The sequence below is a fragment of the Manis javanica genome, chromosome 14 (genome assembly GCF_040802235.1).
Source record: "Manis javanica isolate MJ-LG chromosome 14, MJ_LKY, whole genome shotgun sequence".
Lineage (NCBI taxonomy): Eukaryota > Metazoa > Chordata > Mammalia > Pholidota > Manidae > Manis > Manis javanica.
The window spans coordinates 12,017,883-12,026,345 of record NC_133169.1 but is presented as its reverse complement, the minus strand read 5'-3'; the positions used below and the strand labels follow the sequence as shown (position 1 = coordinate 12,026,345).

General features: G+C 46.4%; 1 long non-coding RNA gene across 1 annotated transcript; it reads left to right on the top strand.

Moving 5' to 3' along the window:
* The first annotated feature begins 280 nt into the window (after positions 1–280).
* LOC140845940 (uncharacterized) lies at positions 281–3,565 on the top strand. The gene is made up of 3 exons (XR_012124857.1): positions 281–614; positions 1,419–1,511; positions 3,454–3,565. It is a non-coding gene; the product is annotated as an uncharacterized lncRNA (long non-coding RNA).
* The last annotated feature ends 4,898 nt before the right edge of the window (positions 3,566–8,463 follow it).

The window sequence follows — 8,463 nt, the reverse complement described above, 5'->3', positions numbered from 1 at the left end:
CCAAGAGCCGCTACCCCCCGCGAGGGCTGGAAGCCGGTGGGGAAGCCCCTCACCAGCCTGTCACCTGTCAAGCTCTCTTGTTGGGGATTAATTTCTTTCATCTGTCCTGGTAGCACTTCATGGATTACAAAAGCATCTTTATCCCATTTAGTTCTCATGACAATAGACAGAACAGTGACTTGACTGGATCCAGTCAGCCTCAGAGTTTAATGTTAATCCCTCTTAACGACTAAATGAGATGTTACCCATTGTGTTTTGGTTTTTCCCGGTTGCTACAGCTGCCATCAGCCCCGCACCTGGCCATTGCCAGCATGATACGCAGGTGGAGGTGAAAGGCTGAAAACTGAGGGAAAACTCAGCAAAGTGGGGAGTCGACATCACTGGGTGCCAACTAGGTGCCATGCATACTTTTAACTCCTGAAACACCCCAGTGTCCATTTCTGGGTCAGGAAAACAAGAACTGAACGAGATTCTTCTGCCTGAAGTCACACAGGTAACAGAGGCTGAGCTGTGGTTCCACCTGGAGTCAGCCTCCCCCAAGCCCTGGCAATGTAGTTTACAGGTGGCAAGACCCAGCTGGCAGAGAGCAAGGGACCCCCAAGACCACCCTGCTGGTAAGGGACAAGTATTGACTCAGAGCTCCCGAACCCTAACCCAGGCGCTCCTTTGAGGGAATGGGGGGTTCTATTTACTCCTGAGACTCACACGTACGCAATTTGCTGACCACCTAGTTGGCAGGCCGAGAGCCTGCTGACACACGAGGTCCTCAGTTCCCTTGGGGTGGGAGGTCGTGGTGTGCGGAGGCCGGGTTCTCGAGGAAAGCCCATGCTCCCCCTCAAGCATGCTTAGAGAGCTCCAACACAAGCCCAGGGTGAGTCACTTCACCTTCATCCAAATCTGTGCTCGGCCCAGGCCCTGGGGCCCAGCCCCGCCCGGAGACTGGGCCAGGTCAGAGTGAAAGTGAGGTCCCCACTCACACCCACTGGCCCCGCAAGGGCGGGAAAATCCTGAGGTGGCAAAATCGGCTGACTTTTGGAGCCTTGTGATTTTGCCGCCTAAACTCACCCTAGGCCTTTGCATCCACTCCTGAAATCCTCCTCCCAGCCTTACACCTGCTGAGCAGTCCTGGTCCCACCCCTCTGTCTGGCACCCCCATCCAGACTTACATCCCCCCTCAAAGACTGCCCACAGTGAGGCCCCCAGACTCCCAGCCTAGGCCTGTCAGAGCACCGGGTCCCTTCACCCCTCACAAAGATGCAGCTCCCCAAGGGTGGACTGCTTTCTCCCCATGAGACAGGCGTCTGTAATTTGCTGCATCTGTACCACTCTCCTACTGTTACGTGCAAGATGTTCTGATTTGGAAATTCAAGGGCAAGAGTGTGGTCTAGTCCCAGTTCTCCATCTCCACCCACATCCAGGAGGACCCGACCTCCAGGGCGTTTCTCCGCAGAGAGAAGGAATGGATTCTATTGCCAACGATACAACACCAGCTTCTGCCCTGTGGGTTTCAGGTGAGTCCTCGTGATTGAAACTGGCAGGAGGACAAACAGAGATGAGGTGGCTTTGACCTGAGATTTAATAAACCACAGCACCGGTCCGGGTGGGGCAGCCTTCACACCAAACCCACAATCCACAGTTATGCTTGGGCTTTAACATGTAGGTCATTCTTAAGCCCAAGAGCTCTCCACCTCTTCCTCCAGGCCCCAAGGATTTGGGCTTCTTGCCTCTCCTCTGCAGTGATTCCACCGCCCCTTGAACCTTTGGCTTTACCACAATCACTGTTCGCCACCAACCATCCACTAGTCCTCTCTCCTCCTTCCTTCCTGTTGGCAGACCCCACCTTCCATGAGGGGGGCCAAAAATGCCAAAGATATTTCAAACATCCCTTTGCAAGGGATTCAAAACCAACCCAGTTCTGGCTGGTGACAGGAAGAAATCTAGAGAGCTCACGAGAAGGATTTTCTGCCTTCATAAGAAAAAGATGGAAGGAAATGTCCCTGGCACTCCCTTCTTACTTAAACTATGATCCCTGGAGATGCTATGCTTATTGCTGCTGGAGCATCTTTCTTAAAGGAACAAAAAGAATTGCCGAGAAATTGGCATGGCTGAGCTGCAGAATTAACCAAATCTGACATGTAGATCTCTTTATATGGGACAGCTCCTATTTGTAATCCACTTTAAGTCAATTATTCTGTGTTTTTGCAACCGAAAGGATCCCAATTGATACAGAGGACATTCCTCAGCTGTCCTCCTTGTAGCTCCCCAGAAATCAGCCACCATCCAGCAGTCCCCACCAGACACTCTCTGGCTAACAGGCCCTCTTGAGCTGAACCCCTGCCTTCTGCCTGCATCACTAAGGGAGATTGAGAAAATACATGCAAACCTGAGCCTTGCATCAAATCATCAGGTCCCAAAGGGGTCTCAGAGGTGATAAAGCAGAGAGACATGGTGCCCTAGTTATTGAACTTGGCTTTTTCCATTGATATAGCTTGGTGTGAATATTTCTACTGTCTTCTAAATAATATAAATATATGTCCTCTATCTTCTAATGGGACCTCACTTCTGGAACTTGCCCCTTCCAGTTAGGTCACTGCTTCTCATAGTGCCAGTTCTAACCCTCCTGCCGTTGCACTCCTGGCAAGCACCAGAGCATGCTGGGATCTGCGAGCACCGGTCTCACAGTCCCTCCCGCCCCTTCAGGCTGTGCCCTCTCAAGAATACCCTCCCTCCTCCTCTCTCCCACCTATGGGCCTCCACTTGCCACGCTCAGATCAAGTCCCACTTGTTCTGCAAAGCCTCCCTAACCACAGCAACCCACTACCTTTAGCTTTTGAAAAGGCATGAGATTTCATTTCCTCCACCACATCATTCAGCCTGTAATTACACAGTCCCCATCATTTAACTGCCATGAACATTTACTGCCTGTCACAAAACCAGGGTCCTACTCCCAGCATCATAGCCACAGCAGAGAGGTGACATAAAGGCCACCCTGGCTTGTAGCTTTTCCAGCAGACAATCTGGAAACAGACTCCACCTGTCACAGTACTGACTCCAAAAAGGACAGATTCACAAATAATCCATTTGCAGGCAACATGTTCCCCAGTATCATCCCAATGCAGGCCCAATATGCCATCATCCGAAGAAGTACATCCCATACTAACAAATGAGGGGCAGCTTCTGGCATTTGCTGCTCCCAGTTCTTGGCGTATCATCCATAACACCACAAATAGCAACTCCAGCCATTTCAGACTTTCTCAGCACCAACCTCCAGAATCCACAAATTAAAAAATCTAAATTTCATTCACTACCCAAATGACAATAGGGGTCTCTGTGTCCATTGCTACCACCACCCCTGCCCCAATTCCCTCCTCCAACCTAAGTCCAAAGCCCTCCCCAAGATTCCTACAGACTATGGGAGACTTTATATTCTCGTGCCCATCTCTGTCTCTGCAGCCTGTTTGCATGAATGAAGACTGGTCTTATGCTATGAGTCCCGTGTGAAATTCAACCATTTCCTCAATTCTACTCAAAACAAGACACCACATATGAAAAACATATGAACTACTCATGAATGTAAGTGATGCAGCTAAATATTTGGAGGGAGAGTTTCAAGGAAGGGTCTTATGAGTCAAGAAGGAAAAGCCAACAGACTTCCCTGAGATTCGAGAAAACTCAGAATGCACTAGAAACAGGTATTCACCATCAAAACCAGGTGTTCCTAGAAACAGAGGTGAAGGAAAAAATCAGCCTCCCCCAACCAGAATCTGGTAAGACAGAGGCTATGAACTTGCAGTCATCAGAGCTCTGCCTGGTGCAACCAGAAGACCATGCAACCCCCACTCCCCGCCCGACCCCAAGGCCAAGAAGTGAAGCAGGATGCACCCCTGTCCCTAGCTTCCCTTACTTCTGTGTCTACCTGCTCCCACCGAGCCATCCCCCCGACCCCCTTTTCTGAAAGCCGGGAATCTGAAGCAGCTTCCCTCCCCTGCCTGCCCCTCCCCTACAGACATGATACTGTTGCCCCCTCCTGGTCTGTCTTGACAATGGCCCTGGGCTGCTCCGCAGCCAGCTCCCCTTGCCCTGGCCGCTTTTCTGAATTGACAGCTGTTGTCCCCACCCCTCACACATACTCATCCCCTAACAAGTGCTCCCAGGAGGCCAAGGGCATGTCAGGACCCTCTTGGCATCAGACTGGAGGGGCAAGACAGGGATAGATACTGGGCTTGCTCTGACCTAGAGACCTGACACTCAGGTGGGCAAGGGCTCTCTCCCCCAGGGCGGGACTGGGCCTCCCCTTAGACTGGGAACTTCCTGGACATCACACACAGCCCTTCCATCTCTCAGGTTCCTCAGGCAGGTAGAGGGAAAGCTCATGGGGCAGAGGGGCTGCTGGCCAGCCCTCCAGCAACGAGTGAGCTCCCAGCTGAGGGGGACAGGCTGGGATCACACCTGCGCTGAATTTCACTGGGACAAAGAGATGTGTCAGATTTTTTTCAGAAGTTAATTCCATTATTAGAGTGCAGAACACATAAGCTTCCTATGACTACTGATGGGGCTTCCCGCCTCCCATGAGAGCGGTGTGGTAGCCCAGGGGCCATGCCTCACCGCCTCCCCATTCCATCACCTCCTCCTGTGTCCTTCTGTGCTCTCCATCATGAAGGCCACGGCAGCCACAAATACTAGGGATATTTGAGGCCCTCGGTGCCTCCGATCCAGCGCTGAGGATCGAGACCTCAAAGCAGTTTGGAAGGTTAGGTTTTAGGAGGCCACTAGGGGGCGGCTTACGTCTACAGCCAACTCAGATCAGAGCTGAGGCCCATCTCCGCCTCCCTTTTCTTCCAAATGCCTCTCCTCTCCCAGGGTCTGTCTTTCTGCATTCAGTTCGCTTACTACTTGCTGGGGGCCCGCCTGTCCAGGGCCCTGGAGGGACAAAGAGAAATAAGACAGACGGGATTCTTGCCTTCCCAGAGTCTGTGGTCTGACAATTCAGAAGTCATTTTAAGTTTTCTTTTTCCTATCTCCTTTTCCTTTGTTAATTATGAAATATAACCCATCCTCATTAAAGAAAAATTTGGACTATAGAAAAGTGTATAAATTAGGAAATAAGAGCTATTCATGTCACAAATTATTTTTATTTTTTTATTTAACGGTGCTTCTTTATTTTTTATATTTTCATCAACTAAGGCATGCATCTAGCTTCTTAAAAGTTCAACAGGAAGTGCAGCATAGGGAATATAGCCCATAATATTGTGATTTCCTTGTATGTCGACAGATGGTAACTATACCTATCATAGTATTTAGTAATATATATAGTTATCAAATCACTATGTTGTACATCTGAAACCAGTATAATAATATATATCAATTACATTTCAACTTAAAATAGAAAGAAGAGTTAAATAGTTCAGAAAAGCTAAATATAAAAAGCATTCCCTGCTCCATCTGTAGTCCCTCCCCTCAAATGGCAACCGCTTGAATGATTCCTTGTTCACTGATTCTGCATTCATTGTTTACCACCAGCATTCTAATGTGTGGCTTAAGCCTCTATCACTTCATGCATTGACTTCAGACATTATCTGCTGAATGCCTACAGTGAAAGATAAAGATAATCTGGCCTTTGTTCCCCTTCCCAACTCCTGCCCCTATCTTCCTCCTGAGTTTTGATGGTTACATTATTATTTTAGCTCTTGTCTTGGCTACCTGTGTAACTTCTAATAAGAAACCTAAGCCTCCCTTTGTTCTGTCTCAGCCAGTGCCCCTGACCACCCCAGTCTGTAAGGCCGGGACATCTGCATCCCCAGCTTTCCTTCCTGCTGTCTCTGTCCTCCCACCTTCTGTCAGTTACACCTTTACTCTTAACCACCATGTAAAATATTAACATTCTGTTCTGGAATCATAATTAAGTCTTCAAGCTTTGCTTATAAGTTTATTATAAATAGTTGAAGACCAAAGAGTAGGGTTTATATTATTGCAGCAACATAATTATTATTTACTCCATACCCAGAAATTGCTAAGATGACACTGTTTTACCTAATGGTCCAGGGTTGCAACTCCTGGTCTCTTACAGGAGAGACTTAGTATCCAAGTCACATAAAATCTTCTTTTCTTTTTCTCTGGCAGTTGTTCAAAATCGTGCCACATTTTAGCATGCTTTGTTTCTGGACCATGACTTTGTTATTGTTCTCTGTTTTATCTGAAGTCCCTAATTATTTGGGAGTTTTTTTTCTCTTGTTGAGAAACCTATGCTTTTTACATTGTATTACTAATATCTTCTAGCTTCTATTTCTATTACATGAACTGTTTTCCACTAAAGTCATTTTTCTGGAAATCTACTTACTGAATCTCTTTGAAGATGCAGTATTTTCCTGGCTCCTGCATTTTCTTCAGGGGCCATTGGTTATTCTGCTTGTTATTCTATCCTTTCTCTTTTGTGCTGCCAGTATTCTTCACATTTGGGTGATTTTATAACCTTAGGAATGAAAGATTGAATTAGCTGTTCTAAGTAGCTCCTACAGCTGACACAGGCTTTCCTTGCTATTGTGAACATACATCTAGTTTCCCAGCTGGTTTCTCCCCTGCACAGGAAAGATAGGAAAGTTGCTTAGAACTACCATTTATGTGGTATATCAAGCTGCACTGAAGTGAATTGACAGGCAACTGGCTGTTTATGCCAGAACTAGGAAGGCTTTATTCTGGGATGCCAAGAAAGAAGTTTCTGAGATTAGATTTTTCTTTAGAGAAAAACTGGATCCAAGCAGCCATTACTGGGCAAGCAGGTAAAGAAAGAAAGGGGAGAGTTGGGGCCGGCCTAGCAAGTCAGACAGAGTTAAGGCACTACCAAGCCCCTTCTCATACCATCCTCCACACCCACCTCATCCCGAAGTTTCTCTGGAGTTCCAAATAGGTCTCAGGTCTTGCCTCCACTCCAGTCCTTTCCGGGTCTCAGTCTGTGTTCTACTTCCACTCTCTTCCACCTTCCAGCATACCTCCTTCAACTGGACACCTTCTACAAATGTTCAAATCTCTTTCTATGTGATCCATCTCATACCATATTCGCTGCTACAGGTTTCTATCCCCTTTTAATGGAATCTCTGGAGGGAGACACAGACACAATCCTCAACCTATTATTTGGAACCAAATATCCACTATGATTCATTTGCTGTATTTCCTTCCAGGCTCTCTTCTGGCAATAAGTTCCATAACATATTAACTTCACATGAATTTGTTTTCTTAAAAGAAAAAAAGGGCAGACAAATAACTTTGGAAAATCTGTCCCTCTTAGAAATGTACAGCACACACACAGCATAGTGTACCAGTCCATATTCAGAAATGCAACATCTTCCTCAAGCTAAACAGGAAAAGATTTTCTTTAAATGATATTAGATAGCCACCAGATTTACCAGGAAGCCTGGGGAATGAGGGCTTAGAAAATGGGCAAGCATAAACAAAAGTCACACAAACAGAAGCTCAGCCAAAATCATGCCACTGAAGCAGTCTGGTGAGGACCCCGCAGGGTCACCCTGAGCACTGGGATGGCATGGCTGGCATGGGCACTAGAAAAGCTGCTGCCCACTACCAGGAAGAATTCCTCACCACTCCTGCCTCTTGGGGTAACTGGCCCAGATCCAAACTGCCCAGCAGGCGCATCTATCTGACTGGTGCAGCTGCCAAGGAAAAGAGAAAGTAACACCTGGAATTTTCAGCTTCTGCAACCAGAGATGGATTCTGCCTCATGAGATGAAAAATTCCCCACGTACAGGGGTGGGGGGATCCAGGAACTGGGCAGCCAAAATTTTTAAAAATCATTACCCATATCCACGAAGGCTCTGAGGCACCTCCCCCAAAATAACTCCTGTCTCAAACTGTTTCTTCCAGGGTCTCCCAACCTTACTTTACCATAGAGCTCTTTTTCTAGAACAATTATTAGCATCTCACAGACAGCAGTGTTCTACAGAAAGCAACAGGAAAATGCTGTTACATAGAGAGTCATATCCTTGTAGCAAAATTACAATCATATTGTACATATAACTTTGTATCATTTAATATGTAGCAGTATGTAACAACAATATGTAAGCTAACAGGGCACCATTCAGATGCTTTCTTAATGCTTTCCTTTTTTAGACTTCTTTGATCTTCTCTTTGTTTCCTACTTTCATTGTATGGATGATGCTTGATTTCTTCTCTCCAGTTATGTGGAAAACAGATAAACATTCTCCATTTTTAAAGCAGGCACCTTAAAGACTTTCAAAAAATTTTTTACAAATATTATTCTAATCTTGAAAATTAAGCATAAAACTCTATGTCCTTTCCTTCTCCTCATGTGAAATAAGGAAATGAATACCCTTTTGTTCTTTCCCAACCCATTTACTACTTACTGGTATTTGTTAATATGATTTGTGATTTAAACTCCAATTGTTTTAAATAAATTGTTCTGTTTACATTGCATTTCTTCTTGAAATAATT